Below are 25,478 nucleotides of genomic sequence, written 5' to 3' on the forward strand. Positions count from 1 at the left end.
ATCAAATCTCCCCGAATAACTCTGTGCAAATATCCTCCTTGAGTATTTACCACTATAAATGAAGGAGGCTTAGGTTGAGGTAGCCAGGCAATGTTCCAGGGCAGTGAATTATTAATGTGGAAGAAAGTAAGAGAGAAAAATACCCAGAGAGCCGGTGAACAGAAACACTGATGCCCCAAGGATCTTGTCACCAATTTGCTTTGCGACTCACACCTGCTGGGACCACTGAGGGAAGACACTTCCCTGCTTAGACTTCATTTCCTCTGTGCCACTTAACACCACTGTGTTAATAGAGTAATAGTTTTTTTTATCTTTGAAGCACTTTCACAATGCAAATAGCATTATTACCATAGAAGATTAAGTTTTAAAAAGCACTTTGTCAAATGATTGAAATCACCTCCCCCACTTTTTTCTTCACAAATACTGATTCCATCTTATTTCAATAATACCACAGAGTCCCAAAGTCCAGGACGGGAGCAGCAGCAATGGGATAAAAATGCACAAGAATGGGTTTTATGATTATGATTGTGATGGGGGAAAGTTGCCAGCTACAGATGTACAGACCCAAACCTGCATCACTAAACTGCCAGTTGCCATGATCCTGGGGGAGGTAAATGAGTCTTCAGGGCTTTGGTTTCTTCTCCTGGGAAGTTCAGGTAGCTGCACACACACACACACACACACACATACACACACACACACACACATACACACACACACACACACACACAAAGGTGGAGTTGCAGGGGAACATTAGTGAGATGGCCACTATTGGCCAATGCACAGTAAAATTGTTGAGAACCTTTTTGGACATGTCCCACTAACCTATGTATAATGAAGGAAAATGGAATATTGAGTTTTATAACACTGCTAATACCACAGAAGCAAAATAAGGTAATTAGCGAATGCCGGTGGCAGGAAAGTGTGCCAATTAATGGCGAAACCCCTCCACAACCATGGCGGCTTTCCCCACACACACTGCATCTGGATAGTCTATTGGCAGCAAGATACAGCTCCCTTTCTCTCTCCTCTCTGTCGTCTACCCTTTTCTGTTGACCCTCCTCCTCCTTGAAGTCATAATACTTGAGGGAATATTAGCTAGAGAGAAAAAAAATGATCACAAACGTGAACTGACGTTGCCCTTCCAGCCAGTGCTGCTGCAGGGGATGCAGGAGTCATCCTCAAACTGTTGAGGTGGCAAAGCTTCCCAAATCTGTCTCTGCCACAATGTGATGCCAACAGACAAATAGCTTTTTATTCTAATTAAAAGTAGAAGAAAATAAGAATAAATTTTACAAGAAGACAGAAGAAAAGCAGGAGAGGTAGCTCAGTGGTAGGGTGCTTGTCAAATGTGTCAAGGCCCCAGGTTCAATCCCACTCCCCACACCCCAAAATAAAATCTCCAAAAGAAAGAAAAGCAAAAGGAGGGGAGACACACGAAGGACCTTCAGTGTGACAACACGGGACAACTTTTAACTCCCACTAACTAGGAAGAAAAGACAGACGGGGAGGCTATGCCAGACAAATTGTGTCTGGGAACCTTAGAGGAAAAGCACTGAACTAAGGCAGAGATGCCAACGTTCTCTCAGGGCACAGTGCTGTGTCTCAGGCTGGCCTTGACAGAAACAAGTATCTACTGGTCTCGTGTAGCATATAGTTAGACTAAAACAACTCAATGAAACTTTCTCTTCTAACAGCTCACTCCCCCTTTGAAGGGATAATACATATAAGTTAACAAAAACTAGTGTTTTTATTTCATCCTTAATCACAATGACTTACATGGCTTTGAAGACCTCAAACAGATTGGATTTCCTGCCCAGCTGCCCTTTCTATCCTGACATTTGAGCTGTAGACACTTCCAGTCTCAACCACTAAGAGGAATGCCAGCCCTCCATATGACATCATCAAAAGGAATATAGTGCCCCCTTCTGTAAAATCAGTGAACTGCCTTGAGCTAGTAATGGCAAATTGGTGGGCAGAGGTCAGGAGCTACCATATGGCCAGGACATTGTACCATCTCTCCTGCTGAGTGCCCTGCAACACCCAGGTTGCCTCGGTGCAAGCTCTGGGAGTCACTGACTGTAGTTTAGTTGATGTGTGAACCTACATACAGGCTGTAAGACAACCTTTAGTGGTGTCATCAGTGCGGCCGGCAGTAATTCAGAGCCTACGGGAGTTTTGCCTAAAACTAAAGAGATAGATCTGATCTCCATGTGGAAAGACAGAAGAACTTCCTGAGGAAGAGGCGTGAAGTTAAACAAGCAGTACTTAAAGTGGAAGGAAAAGATTTCCCCGTGTGGACATATGCTTGTGTTTGTGTTGATCTGGTCAAAGTGAGTCACAGGGACAGTGGGGAATGAATAAAAATTCAAGGCTGAAGGTGGAGAGGAAGAGGGACAGATATCCAAAGGGGCTGTACCAGCTTGCATTCCCACCAGCAATGCAGAAGTGTTCCCTTTACCCCACAGCCTCTCCAGCATAAGTTGTCATCAGTGTTTTTGATCTTGGCCATTCTTACAGGTGTAAGATGGAATCTCAGAGTTGTTTTGATTTGCATTTCTCTGATGACTAAGGATGTTGAGCATTTACTCAAGTGTCTTTTTCAGCCATTTTAGATTCCTTCATTGAGAGTTCTCTGTTTAGGTCTGTACCCCATTTTTTTATTGGATTATTTGTTCTTGTGATGACCAATTTCTTGAGTTCTTTGTATAATTTGGAGATCAGCCCTCTGTCTGATGTGGGGTTGGTGAAGATCTTTTCCCATGCTGTAGGCTGCCATTTTGCCTGGTTGACTGTGTCCTTTGCTTTATAGAAGCTTTTCAGTTTCAGGAGGTCCCATTTATTAATTGTTTCTCTCAGTGTCTGTGCTGCTGGAGTTATATTTAGGAAGGGGTCTCTGGGACACAGAAGATGGCAAGAGCCAGCAAGGAAAGAGACCAGGGCTGAGGCAGCAATGAAGGGAACTATAAGATCCATACTCAGAAGCCAAGGAGCAACAGTCACCTTTGCCCTCTTGCCCTCACGTTCCTCTGCCTTGCACTGTATTCTGTTGCCAGGGAAATTAGCATCAACACAAGAACAAGACAGAACTGGGATGCCCTTATGGGAAAACCTAAAATCATGGCGGCAGATAGAGCTCGCAGGATATGAAGGAAGAGTCCTGGGTTCAGTAACAATTTGTTAGCTTAAGATGGAAACCTGAATGAGGGTATAAGTAAGACTGATTTGGGGTGGGGGGGCAACCTTGAGGTGCTTCAGCGAAGTGGCATTCATCAAACCTTGTTGGAAAGGCATATTCTCGGGCTTTACCTAGTTCTTACTGAGCAGACTCTGCAGTTTAAGGAGGTCCCCCGGCAAACAGTTTGCAGATTAAAAGTTTGAGAACTGCCACTTTTTAAAGATGCTTTGCCTGGGTCTCCACTCCCTGGAGATTCTGAATTAGTTGGCTTTTAATTAAGTACTAATGATTCTGACATGTTGTCAATTTCCAGAACCACAGCCCTAGGGGCTACAACTGTCAGTCACGACAGCGAAAGCCCCCCACCCCCCCCACCCCCGTTCAGTGGGAAAGTGACAACCACAAAGGGTTAGGGCAAAATAAAGGAGTGAGGTCAGCCAGGCTTTGAGGTTAGGCAAAGCCCCCTTGAGAAGGCTGTCTGAACCCCGTATTCTAGACAGAGCTGGAGTTAGCGCTCAGGGCAGAGGGAGAGCTACCTGGCTCTCCCAGGTAATTGCCTGCAAACACGAAAAGGGCAAAAGTCAGAAGTCCGAAGAATCCGAACTTTAGAGACTCGACAACGGAGAACGTGAAGCGGCACTGATGACCCAGAAAACACAAAGCACGTGGGTTTTGTTAGAGGGCAAAGGGAGAGTGTTCGACTTGACTCGGCATCCACTTGTCTGATCTCTAGCTTACGTAAACTTCATAGAAAATGGGGAAGAAAGCCTTTCGATTTTTCCTTCCCCAAAATCCCTGTAACCCTGGGCCAACTTCACGGAATCTAGCTTCTCCGTAGCTGGCATCCACTGGAGATTGTTCCATACGAGAAGAGAATGGGTAGCCATAGTCAGAGGCCAGATTTCGAAGATGGCGGCATCACTAGTCAAAGATGAATGTTGGGGGTGCGGGGGAGTGATTGTTTCGCTCTGTTCTTTATCTCTGAATTTGGCCTACCTTTCTACAAAAGCTTCACACACGTTCCCCACGGCCCGTGGTAAATCTCATTCTCTTGATCTTCTGGGCTGTTCTTTGGCCCCTCCACACAACACCCAGGAGAGACAGACTGCCAGAAGGGTCTGAAGTGGGGCTCCTTTTAGTGGCATGTCAGGAGGTCTGTGTGTGGAATTTAGTGGACTGTGTCCATTTAGAAGTATTTTCTGTTGCCTTTGGGAAATTAGTGGATTTTCTTGGTGAAGGGAGGGGAAAGAGTTCCCAATAGCTGATCCGCTGCGTATTTTAATATCATGAAATTTTAGGTTCTACTTGAGGCCTTAATGGTCCTGATAGAGCTGTCTCTTGAGTCTTTAAAATTAATGTCTACCCAATTCTAGAAGCCATTCTTCTCCTGGTAATTAGACAGTAATGTTTTAACAACCCATAAAAATAAACGCCCTCAGCCATACACACCTTTAAAATTAGGGATGAGCAATTATTTGTTCCTATAATTATGTGGTCCAAAGCTAGTCAACAACCAGCGATGTTTTATCGATATTTTAAGGCACCAGTATCTCTCATCCCCGTGTTAGTGTCACGTTCAGAGAGAGCCTAGGCTAAAGAGGGAACCTCCTGGCACTAACTCAATAGGCAATTCAGAGCATCGCTCAGCCACTTGTTGCTTCAAACAGCAGCAGTGTCGATCAAAATGAGGCCAGAGCTGGCATTTTCTGAGCATGCTTTGGCCCAGACTCTCTGCCCAGCACTTTCAGTGTGTTGCTTTGCTGGACCCTCCTGTGTTCTGTTCCCAAGAGAACTCGTGCCAAAGTTGGCCAATGGAATGGCACTGAGAGATGTTGGGGTCTCTAGTGGTTTGTGTTGTAGCAACTCTCACCTCACAAGGGAATTGAGGTCACTCATGGGGAAGTGAGTGAGCCGTCATAAACATAGGTCCTTATAAAACATCTGTTCCCGAGTGCCTCCCTCTTCTGCCCACAGCTACTTGTCCCTTTCTCTCTCTGCAGCAAGTCAAAGCCTCACAAGGTCCTCAGCAGAATCTCTTGTGGTCTTTTCCTGTTGTTTTTTTTTTTCCCCCATCTTTTAGGACTAAAAGTCAAACAAACTTCTCTCCATAAATCACCCAGGTACAGACATTCTTTTACAGCATCTGGAAACAGATGAAAACGGCTGTGTGCAATACACAAATGCCTAGTTACTCTTTATTGTTGCTGTTTTACACAGTGGTCAGCGAGGTTCAGAGAAGTCAAGCTATTCAGGCCGGGTTTCACATTCTTAGGACCCTAGCAGACAGAATCCACTGTCGGGCCACCTAAGGATTGCATTAGTCCTCCTTTCCAATACGCCCATGACTTCACAGGTCCATTTGGAAGCATACATTTAAAAAGCAAAAATAACAATTAAAAAAAAAAGAAGAACATGCCTTGCCATTGGGTACCACACTGAGAACTAACTGGTTAAGACCCAAGTGTAGAGAGGGAGGATTGCTGTAAAAACTAGTTCTCAAAGGACGGTGCAGCTCTCTGTCTTGACTGTCATTCCCAGCACACATCAGTGATATTTAAAATAGTCACAGCAGGTCAGCATTTTACAGTTAGACACAATTAGCGATCTTTCTGGTCATTGTGATTTTTTTTCCTCAAGGTCTTTCCTTTCCCTTGATAACCTCCACACTTCTCTTCTGCTTCAATGGCCTGTGACAATCTTCTCTCCCTGACTCGGGGCAAGCGCCTTGGGCACATCTTTCTTCTCCATCATTTAAATTTAATGCTCGGTCATTTCACATTTTTATATTTCAACTCGTTGGTATATTTAAGAGAGTGATTGCAGACACTCGTTCACTGATTGGTCTTCAGCAAGGTCCATGCGGTCACATCCCAGCTGCCGGTATTGGCAGTCAAATGCGTTTTGTTTCCACTGTCCAGAAGCTGATTTCACATTAGTAATAAAATTTTGAAAAATTGAAAAGCTTCAATCTGCAATCCGACTCTGAGAAGCTGTCTTGTGTGGCCGCAGTCCTCCCTCTGACCTTTAGACTCTCCTCTGTGCTTGGCAGCTCAAGTAGAGAGCAGAAACATTTCAGTCTCTGACCTTGACCAGGAACCCAAAGGCATCTAACTGTTGGGCTGTGCTGGCTGTAGAGTGAGCCAAGCAACACACAGAAAGCGAATGGAGATGCAATCCTCAAACCTCCAACTTCCATTCCATTAGGATGGGGACCCCTAGAGCTCCCTGCATGAAGTCAATTTGCTGTTCAGAAGGAAGGGATCAGGGAGGATAAAAGAGAGTTCAGAGTTCAGATCCTGTCTGCTGTAGTTATCTTGCCTTTGTGGTACACAAGCTAAACAGGGGTCAGTCATAGGCACTCCCAAGCTCATCAAACAAATCCTCTGCTCTCTGTTTGTAAACACTGCAAAGTGTGTCTTTATTCGTTGCCTTAACTTGGTACCATTATCACAACATGAAAATACTTGGTTTGCGTCTGAGTTCCGTGTATGCCACACCGCGGGCTCTCTACACTGGATACACAGAATGCCAACAGCTCAGCTTACATTTCTTTTCAAGTTGAAACTCCTACTTATGATTTTGAATGAGTTTCACTTCAAAAATCAAGTAGTAAGTTCCTAATGTAATCAATTGTCGGTGTATTTCCAAACAACTGGTTTGTTCCACTGGTTTTCTTCACTTCCATTGACAGGAAGAGCCGAGGGTATGCTCTAATCAGATGTATTCTGTCAGAACTGTAAATTGAGAGAACCGTCAGCTCTCTAGTCAAAGGTATACACCAACCACCGTTTACCAAAAGGTAAACAAGCAGGTTTAGGTGAGGGCCCCGTTCTTACGGCTTTCTCCAGGACAGGTCATGCTTAGACTTCAGTGTGCCGCCATAACTTTAAAGAGGATGATTTTGGGGTAAGTGTGTATCCCTGTAACAGGCCTATTTTCAAGCTTCATCCTCGTAAGATTGCATATTGTGGCTAACCAAAGTTAAGTGAAGTATAACCCTCATGGACGTAGTAAAGGTTTCAGAGTTACTTCAAAACTTCATCAGGCACCAAAGAAGGTAAAAATGAAATACAGATGTTATCATAATAGAATAAGAGACGTTTTATAACTTGCCACTATCTTGTTTATTTATTTTTATTTAATTTTTATGTGTATGGTATTTTGCCAGCATGTTGTCTGTGTGCATGCAGTACCTGTGGTAGCCAAAAGAGGGCATCAGGTCCCCTACAACTGAAGTTACAGATAGTTGTGAGCCACCATATGGGTACTGGGAATTGAACACAGGTCTTCTGCAAGAGCAGCCATTGCTCTTATATGCTAAGCCATATCTCCAACCCCTTAATAGCCACTGTTGACAAAAAAGCAAAAGTAAAAGATTTTCTCAAAGGTTAATATAGGTAATCAAATTGATAACTATAGACTGGAATAAGGGGAGAAATCATATTTAAAAAACTCTTTTCATGGGGAATATACAGGTTCTTTAAGTCATATTTTGATGTGTGTGTAAAGAGAGAGAAAGCTTTAAGAAGATTAAAATATGTGTATGTGTGAAGTGTATCAAGTATTGTAGGTGAGTTGATGTCTTTCAAAGAACTTGAAAACACAATTGTGAGTGTAGAAAAAAAAACAAAATGCCACTTTAAATGCAGAATTTAATGCTGAACCTCCTGCCACACACACATACACACACCTCAAAAGAAGAAAAAGGGAAAAGGGAATATTGATTAGAGGTAAGGAAGCAGTTGAAAAAGATAAACTCCACTGCAGCCTTTTAAAAATAAGCTGGGGAGAGAAGCGCTGCGCTCATCCAATTCCAGTCATTCACTAGAGGGTGTGCACTGATGCTGTACTCTGACTGTGGTCGAGCCCAGCCGCATCACCGACTATGTGTGCAATACAGGGCATAGTTAACCTCTTTCTGGTCCCTTGTTCTCTCAACAGCTAAATGACAGGAGTAATGAAATTAGTGCGGTGAAGATTAAATAAATTTAGCACAGAGAGACTTAGAAAGGACTGGGCATGTCCTACTTACTAAAGGGACTTCACAGGAGATCAATATGCCCACCATCTTAGAACAAGAAAAACACAACAAAAGAGTAACAATGGTCACGATGCCCAGGGTTGTCCTGTGAGGTCAAACAACGTGGGCCAGAAGCTGCTCCCATAGCAGCAAGGCAATAGAGACGCAACTTACCAACAGCAATCCAGAGTGCTAAGATTGTATCAACAGGAAGGTGTTCGAGGAATGTTTTGCCTGAGGAGATTTAAATAAACTTACACCCTAACCTTATAGGGAACCAACACCAAGCCACAGTATGATCCCACCAAAGAGTAACATGGAGAAACAACGAGTTTAGTGAGCACACCTTCAGAGGATGGGTGAGGGGCTGCTTACAGGAGAGTGAGTGACCCCCGAAACACCACAGAAGAGTCTGACCACAGCGGGGTTCACTTTGTAGACCCTGCCCCATAAGAGTATTTATAATTTGATTTTAAAACCACCAGTTCACACTATCACTTTGAATTTCCATGATTTCAGTTGTCATGAAACGTTAAAACACACCCAGGCCTTCCTTCTTTCTCCTGTCAACTATTTAAGGCATCTGACCCCTCAAAAATGATTTCCATTATTATGAAGCATAATAATGTAAGTTAAGTTTTTATATATTATAATCTACTTATTATTGAACTGAAGTTCTATTGTGAAAACTTAGTGTCGATTTAATCTTTTAATTATCTGGATGTTTCACCTTCTCAAGAGTGAAATAATTGATGCCTGGTGGAAGATGAACTTTGACCTTAAATTTATGGAGTAGTGTTCCCTACTCGGTCACAGGCTGCTCTTTCAATTTTATTTCACATATTGAGTTTATACTTTTGAAACTTAAATCTTTGTAAACTCTGCAAAACCTCAGACTGAATGGCTTATTAATTTTTCTGTTCCCAGTGGTGCGGGGCACAGATCTGTGCATCGGAGAAAGCCAAATATTAGTTGAATTAAAACTACGATGTTGCCCAAAGATACAAATCTTTTTTGTTATCTCAATACTCCCTCCCATAGGTTTAGTACTTCTCTTAAATGTACCTATTCTTTTGATGCATTATGGTTACAATTTTAATTTTTTGTTAAAAAAACTGCCTCCCAATTTTCCCAGCTTTAGTGAAGTATAATTAACAAACAGAAATTATATAGAGGAGCTAAGGTGATTGTGCAGGGGTAAAAGACTTGCCGTGCATCTAAAGGGGTGTGAGTTCAGATGCCCCGGACTCCGGGTGGGGTAGCGAGTGTTTGTAATGCCAGTGCTCCTACAGAAAAGGAAAGCAGGGACAGGGGATTCTCTCAAGGCCACAGGCCAGCTAGCCTGGCACACTCAGTAACAAACAAGAAACACTGTCTTAAATACAGTCAACTGAAGGTGCCCCCGACCTCCACATGTGTACCACACCATGCACACACACACACACATACACACACACACACCACATCACACTTACAAAATAGATGTGTTCTTAGGGAATACAATAGGGAGTTCTGATGTGTGTATTCACTGAAATGGCTGCCATAGCCAAGCTAGTTAACACGGTTATTACTTCCATGGTTTCCATCTGTGCGCGTGAACAGAGAACGTTTCCCATTCACTCACTGAAACACATGGTACGGTATAAGTAACTATTGACATGATGCTAGACTTTTGCTCTCATGCCTCCCAGTTCACGGCACTCAGCCCAAGGCAATGCTGTTTTGCGTTATTTGGTTGGCAGCTGACTAAATTATTTTAAGTCTGAGGAAGTATTAGATAATAAATATATAAACCAAATTTTTTTATGAGGGTCTTTGTACGGAAACTACCTCTGCGTAGTTCATGTAGGAATAGTACACATATTTTACGATACCGCTGGAGAAAACCCGAACTCCCTCTGTGTAAACCAGAACAACCCAAAGCAGCAGGGTTAGACGTGCATACACAAGATAAATAAGGAGAGAGTATACAACAAGGAATACTGCGTCATAAAAGTCAGCTCCTTTAAGACTCACAAATAAAAGTCAGACAATATTTAGGGTCTGAGTAGAGGAAAGTTGGAAACAAAACCAGAGAAAGTCAGAGTTGATCAACAGGAATAAAATTTCTTGTTCTTAAAATTCTTAAGGAGCAGCCGGGCGGTGGTGGTGAACGCCTTTAATCCCAGCACTCAGGAGGCAGAGGCAGGCGGATCTCTGTGAGTTCGAGACCAGCCTGGTCTACAAGAGCTAGTTCCAGGACAGGCTCCAAAACCACAGAGAAACCCTATCTCGAAAAACCAAAAAAAAAAAAAAAAAAAAAAAAAAAAAAACTTCTTAAGGAGCAAGCTAGGGAGATGGCTTAGTAAGTAAAGTGCTTGCCTTGCACGCTTGAGAGCTTGAGTTTGATCCCCTGGAGCCCATAACAAAAAAGATAAGGAAAAAGCAAGCAGGGTGGTACCTGCTGGTCATCGCCACTCTGGGAAGACACAGACAGGCAGATCCTCAAGACTTACTGGCCAACCAGTTTTATGAGAAACTCTGTCTCAAAAACAGAAGGCAGGGTTAGGGAGATGGCTCAGTGAGTAAGAGCCCTTCCTGCATAAGCGTGATGGCCTCCATTCAGATCCCAGCACCCACATAAAAGCCAGGCATAGCCACGAGTTTCCTGTCCAGCCAGGTAGAGCCAAGTTCACTGAGAGACCCCATCTCAAGGCTATAGAGAAGGTGGAAAGTTATAGAGCTGGATACTGGTCGCCACACACATGTGCATGCACACACACACACACACACATCTCACAAACACACACACAGGGGGGGGGGCTCCCAGGGAATGACACTCAAGATTATCCTATGACTTCCACATGCACAAACACACCCACACACATGCACATACACAGAGTCCTAAGACGCTACCACGTGCAGACAATTCAAAAGACATCGCCAGAGAACTCATGTAGGACCTGAGACTGCTGATGGCAATTATTTCACCAAAAATGTCAGCTATGGAAAGCAGTGTGATGTCAAAAATGTCAGCTATGGAGTTCAGGGACAGAAAATGTCTACATGATTATCGCCAACTACATCTTGTAACCAATATATTTAGAGTTCTCACAGAAAAAAAAAATCACTGTTTCTAGGTAGCCACATTTTAAATCATTTCTCTACTTGTGAGTACAATTGCAAGAGAACAGGAAGGAAGACGTGCAAAATGTCTTGCCTTAAAATACAGTGATTTAAAGTATTAACATACATCATGTATTATAAAACATAAGGACCTGGCTCACTTCCTTTCTTAAGATAGCCACAGGTTAGGTTTGGCTTGACTTGGCTTGGTTTTTTGGTTTGGCACTGATGAAAGTGGTGGTGGAGGCAGTCGTGGTAATGGTGGCCGTGACAGTGGCAGAGATGAGAAGCCATAAATTATATCTCCTGTAGAAAGCTACTTCCCCCCTAGAAGCCAGATAAAGCAAGCCACTCTTGCCATGTTTGCATCTTGCATTTTCTAGCTATTCTCCCAACTGTTCAATATATAAAAGAGGAAAGGGGCTAGCTATTCACATTGGATTAAAGCTATGATCTTCGTGGTTACCTCTGCCTTTTGCAGTAAAAGAGCTTTTTAAATCAAGCCAAGAAAATTAAATGGTGTCAGCAAACTGGACTGGCAGTACTTTCTTCGCATTTAGCCTTGTCAAGGGTCTAGCCATTACTTGCTTGAGTTGTAAAATCGTGATGTGACAGCCATAGTTTTGACTGCAGTGCAAACCGCCAAGTAACACCTGACAGAGCAGCAGGCACTGGACAGAAAGCCCCAGAAACAGAACGCAGCAGAAGAGGGGTCATCCCCTGACAGGTCAGGAGGCAGCAGGACTGTTTTCTGAGCAGATCTTCCTTGCAGGAAACTTGCAGCAAGATGAGGAACAAGGAAAATAGTTCCCCTCGTGGTGCAAGGCTCAGAAGTTTGTAAACTACTCTCATGTGTGTGAGCGTTCCTCAAGTGCCCCAGGTCAACATTCACTCAGTTGAGAAAGACTCAGCCCTTTCACATGTGAGGAGCTGGGACCTTCACCAGAGGTTGTCACCAACAGAACAGTGACCCTGGGCCAGAATCCAGGTGTAATCACAGAACCAAATATAACGCTCTCCGCCTATTTCATATGGTTGAGAAGACAGTAGCGTAGCAAAGACTACTGTTGATGTGTGGCAAGCAAAGTGATAGCGCAAAGGTTGAGAATTTGAGAAAAGCATTCACATTCAGGCCACCAGCAACTCAGGAGACCTGACAGCGTGGCCATCAGACAGCATGGCCATCAGGTAGCATGGCCATCAGACAGTGTGGCCATCAGACAGCGTGGCCATCAGACAGCGTGGCCATCAGACAGCATGGCCATCAGACAGTGTGACCATCAGACAACGTGGTCATCAGATAGCATGGCCATCAGTCAGCATGGTCATCAGACAGTACCAGCCATTCTTCACTGATCTTTCATAGTTCCCTTGGAAGGGGCAGGGCTCATAGCTTGTTCCAAAGCAAGAAAATCTAAGAAAGAAGCTCAGAATCTTTCTTCCTAGGACTGTCCCTGTGTTACCCCCTTGACTGTATGAGCAGGTTGTGAAATTCAATTTAAACAGCATTTATTGAGCACATTCAGGATGCTTGAGAGCTATGAATTTGAGGAGGAAATGATCCCTCCCTCCGGCAAACTACTGCTTTTATAAAGATAGAGCTTTAGCGTTTTAGGTACTAAGCCATGGTCCGCAAAGAAGATATAATATCCAACTTATTTTGTGCCTTTCAAGAACAATACATTTGGGGGACAGTCCATTAGTTTCAAATGCCTGTATTTTATCTATTTATGTTTTCCTATAAGACATGTGTGTCAGAGAAGGACAAATAGAGGGCAATGTGCATGTGTGTGTGTGTGAGTGTGTATATGTGTGTGTATGTGTGTGTGAGAGAGAGTGCATGTGTGTGTGAGTGTGTGTGTATGTGTGTGTCTGTATGTGAGTATGTGTGTCTATACGTGTGTGTGTGTGTGTGTGTCCTCAGATTTGGCAAATGACTGAAGAGATTATACTCTGAGGCCAAAAGATAGGATTAGAGCTGGTGAGGTACAGTGCCTTAGTAAATCAATTTTTGACTGGGTATCTGGCTCGCAGCATGATTTACCACTGGCTTTTGAAAATGAAAATGTTATACTAAGCAGGAGCTGAGACTAATGTCGCAGTCTGCCAAGACAAGAAAGACCTTGACTTCAGGAACCGAGCAAAAAGCAATAAACAATGCCTTTTTTGGGAAATAACTTCATGTGGTTAATAAACCAAGCAGGCATTTGTTTAATTGATAAATCCCAAATGAACAATAACATCTATTACAGTTTGTACCATTTATGCCAATAAAATTTACAAATCACTTATCCTGGGGCCTAAGATATTAAATGAATTCAGAATGTACATAGTCATTGTGGGTGCTGCCTTGGCAGTGCGGCCTAATGAAAGAAGCATAGACTTCAGAGCCAGGCACGTATACCTTGGTAACATTCCAGGCTCTCCCTGTAACTCGAAGTGGATCACTTAACCCCGCTGACCTCAGTTACCAATTCTGGGAAAAAAAAAAAAATGAGAAAGAGAGTAAAAACTAAAGGTTACCTCCTAGAAGCACTGCAGGATTTAAATGATGTAACACCCGAAGGGTGCGTGCCGTGCCTGAATCATGGCAAGCATTCAGTGAGGGCTAGGCTTCCACCCTTTCACGAGGATGCTTCAAGGACTTTGTACAGTTTAGTTCACCAGGAACTCCCAAAACAGGGGATTCTTTTCTTGGTCTCTATTGTTGCTGTTACAAATCACCATAAAGGTAGTGCCTTTGAACTGTGTGGAGGTGCCACCTTGCAACCTTAGGGTTCAGCTGTCTGGAATGGGTGTCGCTGGACTAAAGTAGCAATGGCTCAAAGCTGTTCCTCTGGTGATAAAAAAAAAAAAATGGTAGCTCCTATCTGAAATCTCATCACACAGTAAGCTACAGCAGGAGGATTGCCATGATTTAGAGGCTAGCCTGGGCTATACAGTGGGTTCTCAGTCAGCCTAGGACCCTTCTGGAGGGTCTAGGGGAGACTCTGTTTTCCTGCCACTTCTCCACCTTGAATTTCTTTGCATAGCTAGCATCTCCAAAGTCCCCCAGGGCTGTGCCTTTCTAGCTTTATCAAATTTCCTTTCGCCTTCCTCCCTTTCGTCCCTGACACTCTTCTTCACACCATGTTTGCTTTAGTAATCCCAGATAATATCTCTCGTCCCCACCCCCATCTTAAGACCTTATCTTAATTAACCATATGCACAATGTACTTTTGCTACCCAGAACAGCAGGTGATGGGTCCTGGCAATTAGGACCAGGGACACCAATATCCTGCCTGTTGCCGCTATTATAACACTAAAGCTTTGTTCATTTAAAATGCTTGGTTCTTTTGACGTTAAATTCAAGGTATTGGGTGTAAAAAATAAATGTCAAGGGAATTAATAAATTTCTCCTGCCTTGACTTTAAAATTCATTTGCTTTTAGCACTTTGTCAGAAATTCTCTTCCACATAACACAAGACCTGTTTCAGTGGTTATTAAGTCTAACAGAAGATAAAAGATTAAACTGGGTGGGGTCCTGCATAACCTCAGCCAATGCAGAGAACCTTACTGTGTTGTTTAACTGTATTGAAATTTACAAGGTACACATTGAGAAGAAATTTGGAAGGATAGAAAGACAGACAGAAAGATAGATCTCTAGATGACAATAGATAATAGATTGATGGAAGGATAGATAAGTGGATAGAATGATAGATCAATAGAAAAAAGATCAGTAGATTAAGATAAGTAGATAGGTAAGATAGATAAAATAGGTTGGTAAGTAGTTAGATGAATTGATGATAGGTTAGATAGATGATGGTAGGTAGATGATAGGTAGGTAGTTAGGTAGATAGATAGATAGATAGATAGATAGATAGATAGATAGATAGATAGATAGATAGATAGATCAATACATACATACACACACATATAATCTCAGTTTTATGCTTCTAGAGACATTGGTTAAGTATCTGCAGACATTTTTGGTTCTCATGGCTTGAAAAGGTGCTACTGGAGGCCAGAATAAGGACCAAGGATCCACTGTTAGACTTCCTTTACAGACAGTTTGACTCACCAAACATTTTGTTACAGAGAGCAGAGAGACAATAGTGTTGCTGATTTCAGAAACAAGAAAGTAGATTTTTGCTACTCGGCATTTAAAATATTGCTTGACACAGTGATGTCCTTGGTGAATGTAAAGATTCACAAGAAAAAAGTTTTAGCAAAACTCCCAAAAGAACCACTATAATATAAACTTAATATCGTTTTCCCAAAATTGCAATCAGAAAAATTGCAAAAGATTAGTCATATCAGATAATGTTTCAAAGGCAAACTATTTCCACTGTCATGAAAGCTAATTCTATTATTGAAATTATATAGGGAACACATTTTTTCAGTAAGGGAATGTGATATGACAGAAAAGAAACATAGGCTATGCAGGCAGTTCCATCCTAAGTTTTGCCAGAAAAAAGAATCAGAACTTTCTAGATTCTCTCACAGGTTGCTTTGCATATCAAAAGTAAACCTGGGAGCTGGGGAGGCAGCTCAGTGGTTAAGAGTGCCAGCTGCTCTTTCAGAGGACCCAAGCTTGGGTACCCTTGTGGAGCAGTTCACAGTGACCCATAGCTCCAACTCCAGGGGTTAGGTGCCCTCTTCTGTCCCATCACCCATGTGATGCACATATACACATGCCAGCAAAACACTCGTGCACATAAAACAAACACAGATGCATTTAAAAGAAAATGAAATTTTTAGAAGCACTAGAAGAAGGAAGGCAGACAGCCAAGAATTTAACTAAAGAGCTACCCAAGGAGACTGCACTATTGAATCAGGCAGGCGTTATTGTTATTGCAGCAAATCTTTGACTCGATGCTTAACCTACTATATTGAGTTCCTAGTGTTCAATGGGACTAGGGCTTGAGGGATAAGCTATTTAAAAAAAAAAAAAAGACAATAAAGACACCACCTCCCTTGTACATCTGAGTCAGTGTGAGAAAGAATGTGACCATGAACCACAAGAGAAGGAGTGTTTCTATTTTTGCTGGCTTTATGGGTTTTATTACCCCAGGCACATATGCAAAGCTGCCTCTGATTTTCTCCCGCACTCAGCCCTAAAACCATGCCATGCTCTCACAAGATAGTGAAGTCATTTTCCTCCCATCGGTAACCTAAGCTTCTCCAAGAAGCCTTCCTAAGTCATCAAAGGGTTTATGCACTCTTTGGTTCCACACTACCTATTTATAGGTTCTCTGCTACCTTGTCATTCCCAACTAATAATAGTGGGACTCGAGTGTCTTATTTCTGCTTTTATTCCCTGTCTTTTTCCTATGAGTCAGTGTTCCCAAGTCTAAATTGTGAGTTTATAAAAGACATGTATGAGATGATTTTACATATTGCCTGTTGCAACCCTCTAGGCCAATAAATGTTTTTTAAGCGGTCTAGGTTGACAGCATTAAATTAGTTTATGATGGAGCAACATGTCTGTGAATCAGAGGACTTTCTATTCCCTTATACAATAGGGTGATACTTGAGAAAGTTCCCTAAATAGGGCTGCTTCTTCACGACTGACTGGGGACCTCTGAACAACACCAAATCTATTTATTGTGATCAATGCATTTGTAACTGCTCTGTGCCCTGTCAACAAAGATAAAGCAAGGTAGTTTTATTGTTCTGTTTTATTGAGGTTTAATTGGTTATTGAAGGAAACTATTCAGATCCAACGCAGCATCTTGAATTGTTCCTTTGGATTGCTCAAATCAGACCATGTGTCTGATATGTGACAGCGATTGCTGAATTATCCAGTGACTTTGAAAGTGTGTGCATATTCTTGATATCCAGAGTTCTAAAGTCAAGAAGACATCAGATGGGGACGCTAAGATTTGTTGACTATCTGTTATGTGCCAGAACCTCCATCCATCATCAAAGTCCAATCCAAGATGACCTTTACGACACTCACTCAGTCGTTGTTTGCAATCATTATTTATTGAGCATCTATCATGTGCCCGTGTGTTGGGTCCTGAGACTATCGAAATGAAGGAACCAGATAGATGTCATGCATTCTTCCATGATATGTGGTCTAGTTAGAAAAAGGAAACGAAAACAGTTATAGAACGAGTCATTTTTTTTTAAAAAAAGAATATACTGCTGGTTTAGTGGGAAATATGTTGAAAGTACATAGGAGGAAAATCTTAGACTAGCGATGGAAGGAAGGTGTCTCTGGAAAGAGAAGAGTAAGTAGTTCTGGCACTTGAATTGGATTAACTAGATAAAGACTCTCAAATGGATTTATGCCAAGTGGGACTACCTGAGGAAAGACTTAGCTGTGAAAGAGACAAATGTGGTCTTAAAAACCACAGGAAGCAGAGTGTGGTAAGAGCAAGGTCTTGTTCAGAGAGGATGGTGGGCAATGAAGCTAATGAGAGGATGAAAAGCCACCATGTAAAGGACTTTGTCCCAAGGAAACAGAGGACACTAAAGGTTTGAACTAGAACAGTGGCATCTTCCATGTTTATGTGATTGTAAAATGATCTAATGACAGGAAAATAGAAGAAAGTGTGTGTGTGTGTGTGTGTGAGCGCGCGTGCATGCACGCATGCATGTACATGTGCATGCACATTTGGAGGGCAAAAATATATCGAAGAGAAATGGTGGTGGAAACAGAAAATAATGAGTCAAGATATATGTTATGTGTAAGAGGTAGGAAGACAAGTGCTCTCCAAGATTGTCAAGTGCTCTCCAGGATCGTCAGGTGCTCTCCAGCATGACCTTCTACTGGTCTTTACAGATATGACACACAGGAGTAAGGAAGTATTTGTGGGACTGGTGATGAGGCCAGTCGAGATGTACTGAGTATAAGTGGGCTAAGAGGCTTGCTCTGGAGGCAGATACGTCCTTGAAAGCATCGCATCCTTGAAATATATCTCAAGGAAATGGTCAGACAGCCTGGGCATTGATGGCAATGTCTCATAGGTAGTAGCTGCATGCTTGAAAAAACAAAACCAAACAAAAGAAATGACCTCACTTGAGATAATCCATGAAATATGGAAGGGAAGGCCCTGAGACACAAGCCCAAAGCCTGCAGCATTTAAGGGGCCGTGAGGGGAAGAATAGTTGGCAAAGTTAATTATTATGAAAACTGTGTTGCAGGGGACATATGGAGTCTAGCATGGCTTAATTAATTTGCTAATTAATAGGAAAGCCAAAATTCAAACCCAAATCTTTGCGTTTTCAGAAATCTCCTGTCTGAGTCCTTCATATTTGCAAACACAGTAGCAAGCTGCAGAAGGCTTTCTCTGAGCTAGACTCGCCATCAAACATCTGCGTGCATTCTTTTAGCAATCTTCAGAGCAACATACGTGTAAATGAAATATCATTATTATTCCTATCGTGGATGAAGAAATAGTCTTCGAAAAGCTAACTAAGTTTCCCAAAGTGGCAAGATGAGTATGCTGTGGGAATCTACACCCATTGCTTTCTTTCATGGAAGTGCAACCTTTCACCCATTGTGACTGTACTGGTTCAAACAGCGGTTCAGACCCCAGCAGCCATCAGTTAGGTAGAGGGCTCCTATTCCTCATTGCAAAATGTGCAGCATCTACTCAAACACCGACAAGCAGGCATCTATTTCACTGAGTAGTCCAACAAAAGTGTGGCTGTCCTCACTCAGTGTTAGAAATACTTTCAAAGGGGGGAATGGAAAAAAATGCAGGATTTGGCTATGGAAGTAATCGTCTCTGTATATATCTGCTTAACTTTTGATTTTAAGTCTTTATGTACCTCCCCCCACCCCAATTTTGTCTGAATGAACCCCGATCTGGGTACCTGTGAAAAATCCTGAATGAGGTTAATGAATGTCATGGCAAGTTTGCTTTAAAAATCTCTGTCAGTTTTAAAGTCTTGTACACACAACGACACATAAAAACTCCCGTTTAGATTTTGTATATATGACCTAACGAATGGAATTCTGGGCAACTTTATAACTTTACAAAACTTTACAACTTTTCTTTAACTAGCCTGTATTTTAACATGATATATTGATCATAACCAGAAATGTTTCTTGGTCACTATATACAAGGAAAGTTAGAAAGAGTAAACAAGATTCGAGAGAGAGAGCTCTCCTGAGTTCCATTCCCAGCACCCACGTTGGACAGTTCACAATGGCCTGTAATTTCAATTCCAGGGAACATGACACTGTCTTCTGGCCTGATCGGGCACCAACACATACACGCACATACTCATACACAGATGCACACACATACATGTCATTAAAAATAAAGGTCATTAAAGTGGATCCATTAGAGGGCTTCTTAAAACACAAGTTGCAGGGGGAACTCCTGAGTCTAGGCCGGGCATGTATGCTTCTAGATAGACCCCAGGTCACACTCCTGCCATCTTTGAGAACCAGTGAGACAGTATAAAGAGATAATCACTGTAACAGCAACAGATAAAAAAAATAAGCAGAAAGCAGAATTACCAAGACTGAAGTTAAGATACTTTTCTGTATCATATTAGATGCTGCTCAGGCAAGAGATGACTCCAAAACCCAGGTCCCACCCCTTTGTGGTCTTCTGTGCCCCCAGGCTCAGTCCTCATCAGCCCTCGGGAAACCAGGTTCAGCCTGGGAGTAAAATTCTGTAAGCCAGTTGCTATTAAGCAGTGGGCGCTGACAATTACACATATGTGTATTTCCTTATGAAAAGGTGATCAAAGGCTAAGCAGCCATGTGCCAGTCAGAACTACTGACTATGGAAGAACAGAGGAAGGCAGAGATATGGTTTGGATAGTAACTGTCTCCCAGAGGTCCAGGTACTAAAGCAATCCTGTCTGCCTGCAGTTTGTGGTCCATGTGCATCCCAGGGTATCCAGAAATAATGGGCCCAAAATGTTTGTAGATGGCATCACACACACACACACACACACAGTGGAACAGCTTGGTGGTCTGGCTGGAAGTAGAATCTTTATAAAACAAGGTATAGTTTAATAACTCTGATTGCTGACAGCTGGCCTCTGTTTAGAAGAGCTCTGGCCCCTCCTCCGCTTTGCTTCCTGACAAGTAGGAGGGGAGCAGCTACCTCAGCCCCCTTGCCACATATCCAAAGCAATAGAGCCAAGCAATTACGGACTAAAGCCTCTGAAACCATGGGCCAAAATAAATCAAATAAACCAAAATAAAATAACTCCCTCAGGTAGTTCCTCACAGAAATACAAAGTTATCAGGAGTTTGCAGAACAATTAGCACCTGTCACAATTATGCTAGCCTCAACTTTGTCATCTGTGAAATAATTATCAGATGTAAATGAGCTAACTCATGTAAAGTCGTTAACGCTCATGTAATAAAATATATGATATGAAAATTTTAACATATTTTTATTTACCCAATCCTGTAATCACTAAAATGGAATCAATTTCTAAGACTTGTCTTCCTGCAGGGTTCAATTTCTTTCTAACATAAAATCTACCCACCAAATCTCCCCAGCCTTCACTATCTTAAGTGAATTTATTTACTGTGTACTTACTTTTCCATTGCTGTGATGAGACACCATGACCAAGACAGCTGACAAGGGAAACCTTCTAAATGGAGACTTGCTTACAGGTTCAGAGGGTGGGTCCAGAATCATCATGCTGGGAGCAAGGCAGCAAGCAGACAGGCATGGTGCTGGAGCAAGAGCAGAGAGCTCCCATCTGATCCACAAACAATAAGCCCAGAGAAAGAGAGAGAGAGAGAGAGAGAGAGAGGAGGGGAGAGGAGGAGAGGAGAGGAGAGGGGAGGGAGGGGAAAGGGAGGGAAGGGGAAGGGAGGGGAAGAAGGGAAGGGAAGAAGGGAAGGGAAGGGAAGGGAAGGGAAGGGAAGGGAAGGGAAGGGAAGGGAAGGGAAGAGAAGAGAAGAGAAGAGAAGAGAAGAGAAGAGAAGAGAAGAGAAGAGAAGAGAAGAGAAGAGAAGAGAAGAGAAGAGAAGAGAAGAGACTGGGCCTCGTGTGGCTTTTGAAATCTCAAAGGCCACCCTCAGTGACACACTGCTTCCAACAAGTCCATACCTCCTAATCTGTCCCAAACAGTCCCACCAACTGGGGACCAAGCATTCAAACCATACAAAGTCTATGAGAGCCATTCTCATTCAAACCACCACAGGACAATATATAGGAAAATGTATAAATATATACAAACATGTATAATAATACCAGATAATCCTTTTGACATAAATTGATGATAGACTCACTTCCTAGTTCAAAACAATATTCATGACTTCTCAGACTTTCGGCTAAGATCCAATGTGAGATGATGTTTAATCTGCCGACCACAAAAGTGATGTTCTCTCTCCACATCAGCTACTGCTTTCTACCCCAGTCCCAGTGGGCAGCGTCTGTTTTCTGTAGTTGCTCTCCGGTTGTCCTGGGACATCTCAAGTGAGCAACTGTTTCTTTCCTAAAAGGCCACACTACATTCTTCCAGGGTCTTCTTTCAGACAACCAGCACGTGTTCACGTCCATAAGCTCCCTTCTGACTGTGGTAGGCACTTACGCGTGCCATCCTGGGAATCTTAGGCTGAGACTCTGTCTTCCACCTCTGCCGCGAGTGTGCTTAGAAGATTCAGTTTAAACACCGACTCAGAGATTCACCAAGTGACGCACAGGAATGGGGAAAACAGAGCAGCAGCATTAGCTGGCTTCACAGACTACTAAAAATCTATACAATTAATGCTATGCCCTTGAATTCAAAATTAAGCAGCAAGTTGGTCCATGTGGCTGGTAAATGGATGCTATGTTCCCAGGGACAGCCCCTCAGGCAATGATGCTGCCTCTGCCTGGTGACACCCACCATGGGGCCATGCGACAGAGATCCCTGTATTTGTTTTCCACGACACTACATTTGTTGTTTAAAAAATAACTAAGAAGAAAAAGTGAGTAGAGAAATGAAATCAGAGCGCCTTCTGGCTGAAAGTGTCAGAGATACAGTAGTGAGAAACCCTGCCCGCCACAGGTGAGATAAGACTTCGGGAGGGAAGTGGCTAATTCTTACTTGATGGTGAAACGTTCAAAGTGAACCAGATGATTAAACTTAATGGAACAGGCACATTACACTGAAATTAGTAAAAATATGCCTCGGGCGACCTACAACCTTTCATTTGTTGTTGTTTAACTTCTGTCTCTTCCAGCGGCCAAGATGAATGACATCACAAAAGAAAAAATCCAATTAAAATCTAAGTGCTCAATGAAGCCCTAATGTCTGCTTGCTGCCACAGCTTTCACAGGCGGCCGAGTCTTCTGTTTTCTTTCTTTCCCAAGAACAGAGGAAAGAGCTGGCCCCAGGGCTGCTCCGCAGAAGGGAGGAGAGTGGAGAGAGATGCGGGTTTTTGTGGCCTGCACTTGCACCATCAGAGCCAGGAAGCTCATGTTGGGGGCTGAGAGGAGGGAGGAGGTTAAGTTCTTCTATTATCAGGCCAGGCCTGAGCGAAGAGATGCATTTCCCCGCTGGTTTTCAAATATTGATAAATCAGAGCCGTGATCTGCAACACAGTCCCTGTTCACACTGGCCGGCATCTCCCCTCTGCCTCTCTATTGTCCCGGGTGTTTGTAGTATAATTCATGGAAATGGCCACTTCTGACAGCTAAAAATAACTCCCTGATTACTTTTACCTGCATAAATCTTGTGACCAGATGTGGTATTCTCTGACTGAGTGTGCAACAATTACACACTGCAGGTGATGGAAGAAGCAGCCGAGGAGAGTCTATGATCTAGTGGAATAAAGCGTAGAATAAATCATACGTAAAGACAGCAGTTGCCACCAAATAGAAGAATTCTGGCTTTTCATAACAGATTTTACCTGAGAGATAGGAAGTGTTTACAAAAATTGGGTTTCTATGGTCCTCAGACAAAGTTCTCAAAGTCATAAGAGCAAAAACATGCCGATGATAAATCCACAGCTAATGCTCATGCTCCCGGAATATCTCTCCACTTAGATGACTCTTTATAATTCATAAAACACATACCGTGCTTTTATTGCATGTTTATGTGGCAATTAATGAGGTATTTGTATATAGCCTCTAATTAGTTCTTCCCAGCCGCTTGTCCTGCAGCCCTTATTAGCCTCATTTTGCTGATAAGGGTCCCGGCTTGGGAGGTTAATTGACTCTGCTGTGGTCTCACACCTGGCGAGGGACACAGTGAGCGTGACCTGTACGTAGGGCTTAGATGCACATCCCACATGCTACACGCTTCTGCCGGCTGTGACCACCAACCACAGCCGCCCACGGCCGCCCACCACGGCTGCCCAGGACCATGCAACCAAAGGACATCGGCGGGGCTTGTTCTGCTTTTGAGTTAATAAAATGGCTTTTTAAGAGCGCTCTTCAGTCATTAGAATCTGTCAGCGGAGAGTTAACTTTTCCCTAGCGGCTCTTTCTATGTCAGGGTGGTTTCGGCGTTTCCTTGGCGTATCGCATTACACAAATCATAGCGCGCCCTTGTTTTACATTTCTTATGGCGTTTGTCTCACTTCTAAGCAATTTCCTCCCTGTTCGCATTTTATCTTCCATTATTTCTGCCAAATTGCCTTCAAAGCTACTAATTGTATGAATAATATTCTCATTCTCCAGTTCAGTGATTAACTCAGCGTAGCTGTGTGGCCCTGGACACAGTCTCTCTCGCTCCAGAAATGGGGACATTGCACCAAATACTCTGCAGGGCACCTTCCTGCCACCAGGTTCTCGTCTTTGACTCTCACTTGAGCTGGGTGTGATTTTGAAACACTATGTTAATTGGAACTTTGGGTTTCCTGTTTCTACAGTGACAGATAAGATACTCAGGATTTCAAAAGAAACTTTCCAGGAAGGCTGTCACAGGTCATACAGCATTGAACACTAAAGCTCCAGACAGCCATGTTAAACAAAATCATGCCACAGAAAGTCTGACATTCAGGCCCTCACAGTCTTTCATGTGTTAGCAGATTACTCCAAGAAGGAGTCAGATTAAGTATTTCCCAAGCACACAGGATCACAGAATTCTTTCCCTCTGTACCCCGTGTAGTAGATAGTCCATAGAACGTGTGTTTAAAAAACTGCTTAGCTCATCGTCTCAGTTCCCTGCTGCTTTGAGAGTCCACCTGCAGGTATTCTAGAACAGAGGTTCTCAACCTATGGTCGCAACCTCTTTGAGGATTGACTGTCCCTTTCATGGAGGTTACCTGTGACCGTAGGAAAACAAAGATTTACATTACAGTTTGTGACAGTAGCAAAATTACAGTTATGTTGTAGTGGTGAAAATAATTTTATGGCTGGGGGGGTCACAACAATATGAGGAACTGTATTAGAGGGTCACAGACTTAGGAAGGTTGAGGACCACTGCTGTAGAAGCGCATGCAGTGTTAATCAGAGCCCATGAATTGTTGTGGTTACCATAGTCACCTAGCTCCTCTGTGTGAAGACTGTAAGGAGATTCTGAAACTAACATGTCTGTGAGCATGGATGCCTGTTACGCCGGCTGTTAAATGGTCACCCCCAGAAACAATGAAACACACTGAAAATTTGTGAATGGACTTGGACTGCTAGGAGACCTAAACTTTTGCTAGGGTGGGGAAGAAGAATTTAGGAACTCAACTCTGAAAGGCGATCTAGGAGTTAGGAAACAGGAACCACTTCTCGAACTTAGGATCATCAGGTGATGATCTTGGAATGCTAGACATCCACTTAATTCCACTATTTCCTCTGGACCATTTCACTGACAGTGAATCTTCGTCACCTCTGCTTGTATCATTTCAAGAGCTGGGGTGGAGGGTCAGGTCTCACTAACTCATAAGGCAGACTGTTTCAATTGTAGGCCGTCTCTGCACATCAGAAGGTCACTTCCTGTCTCCTACTAAAATCCAAATGCCAGATACCATTGTCCCAGGGAAATGATGGACTGTCTAGTGACGTGATCTCAAGGCACTGCTGAAAGCATCACTGAGGAGGTCTCTTGGATGCTTCAAACTGAAAAAGACAGGCAAACAAACACATATCACTCCTCCCCAGAAAATGGATTATGATCTCCATCCACCGATTGCCTAGCTTCCATAATTCACCAAAAGGCAGATTATACCTACACGTCTTTTAAGCAGTGGGACACTTGGAAAATGTTTGTGTGTGCAAAGTGACTAGGGAAGTCCTGTCACAGGATCTGACATCCATACTGAAAAGATTCATCGAGTCTAATTTA

At 42.9% G+C, this 25,478-nt stretch overlaps 1 protein-coding gene across 3 annotated transcripts in view; it reads left to right on the top strand.

Annotated features, from left to right (window-relative positions):
- The window catches only part of Cdh6 (cadherin 6), a 137,272-nt gene that overhangs the window by 76,011 nt on the left and 35,783 nt on the right, over positions 1–25,478 (top strand). The gene's annotated exons all lie outside the window — the stretch shown is intronic.

The sequence above is a fragment of the Chionomys nivalis genome, chromosome 15 (genome assembly GCF_950005125.1).
Source record: "Chionomys nivalis chromosome 15, mChiNiv1.1, whole genome shotgun sequence".
Lineage (NCBI taxonomy): Eukaryota > Metazoa > Chordata > Mammalia > Rodentia > Cricetidae > Chionomys > Chionomys nivalis.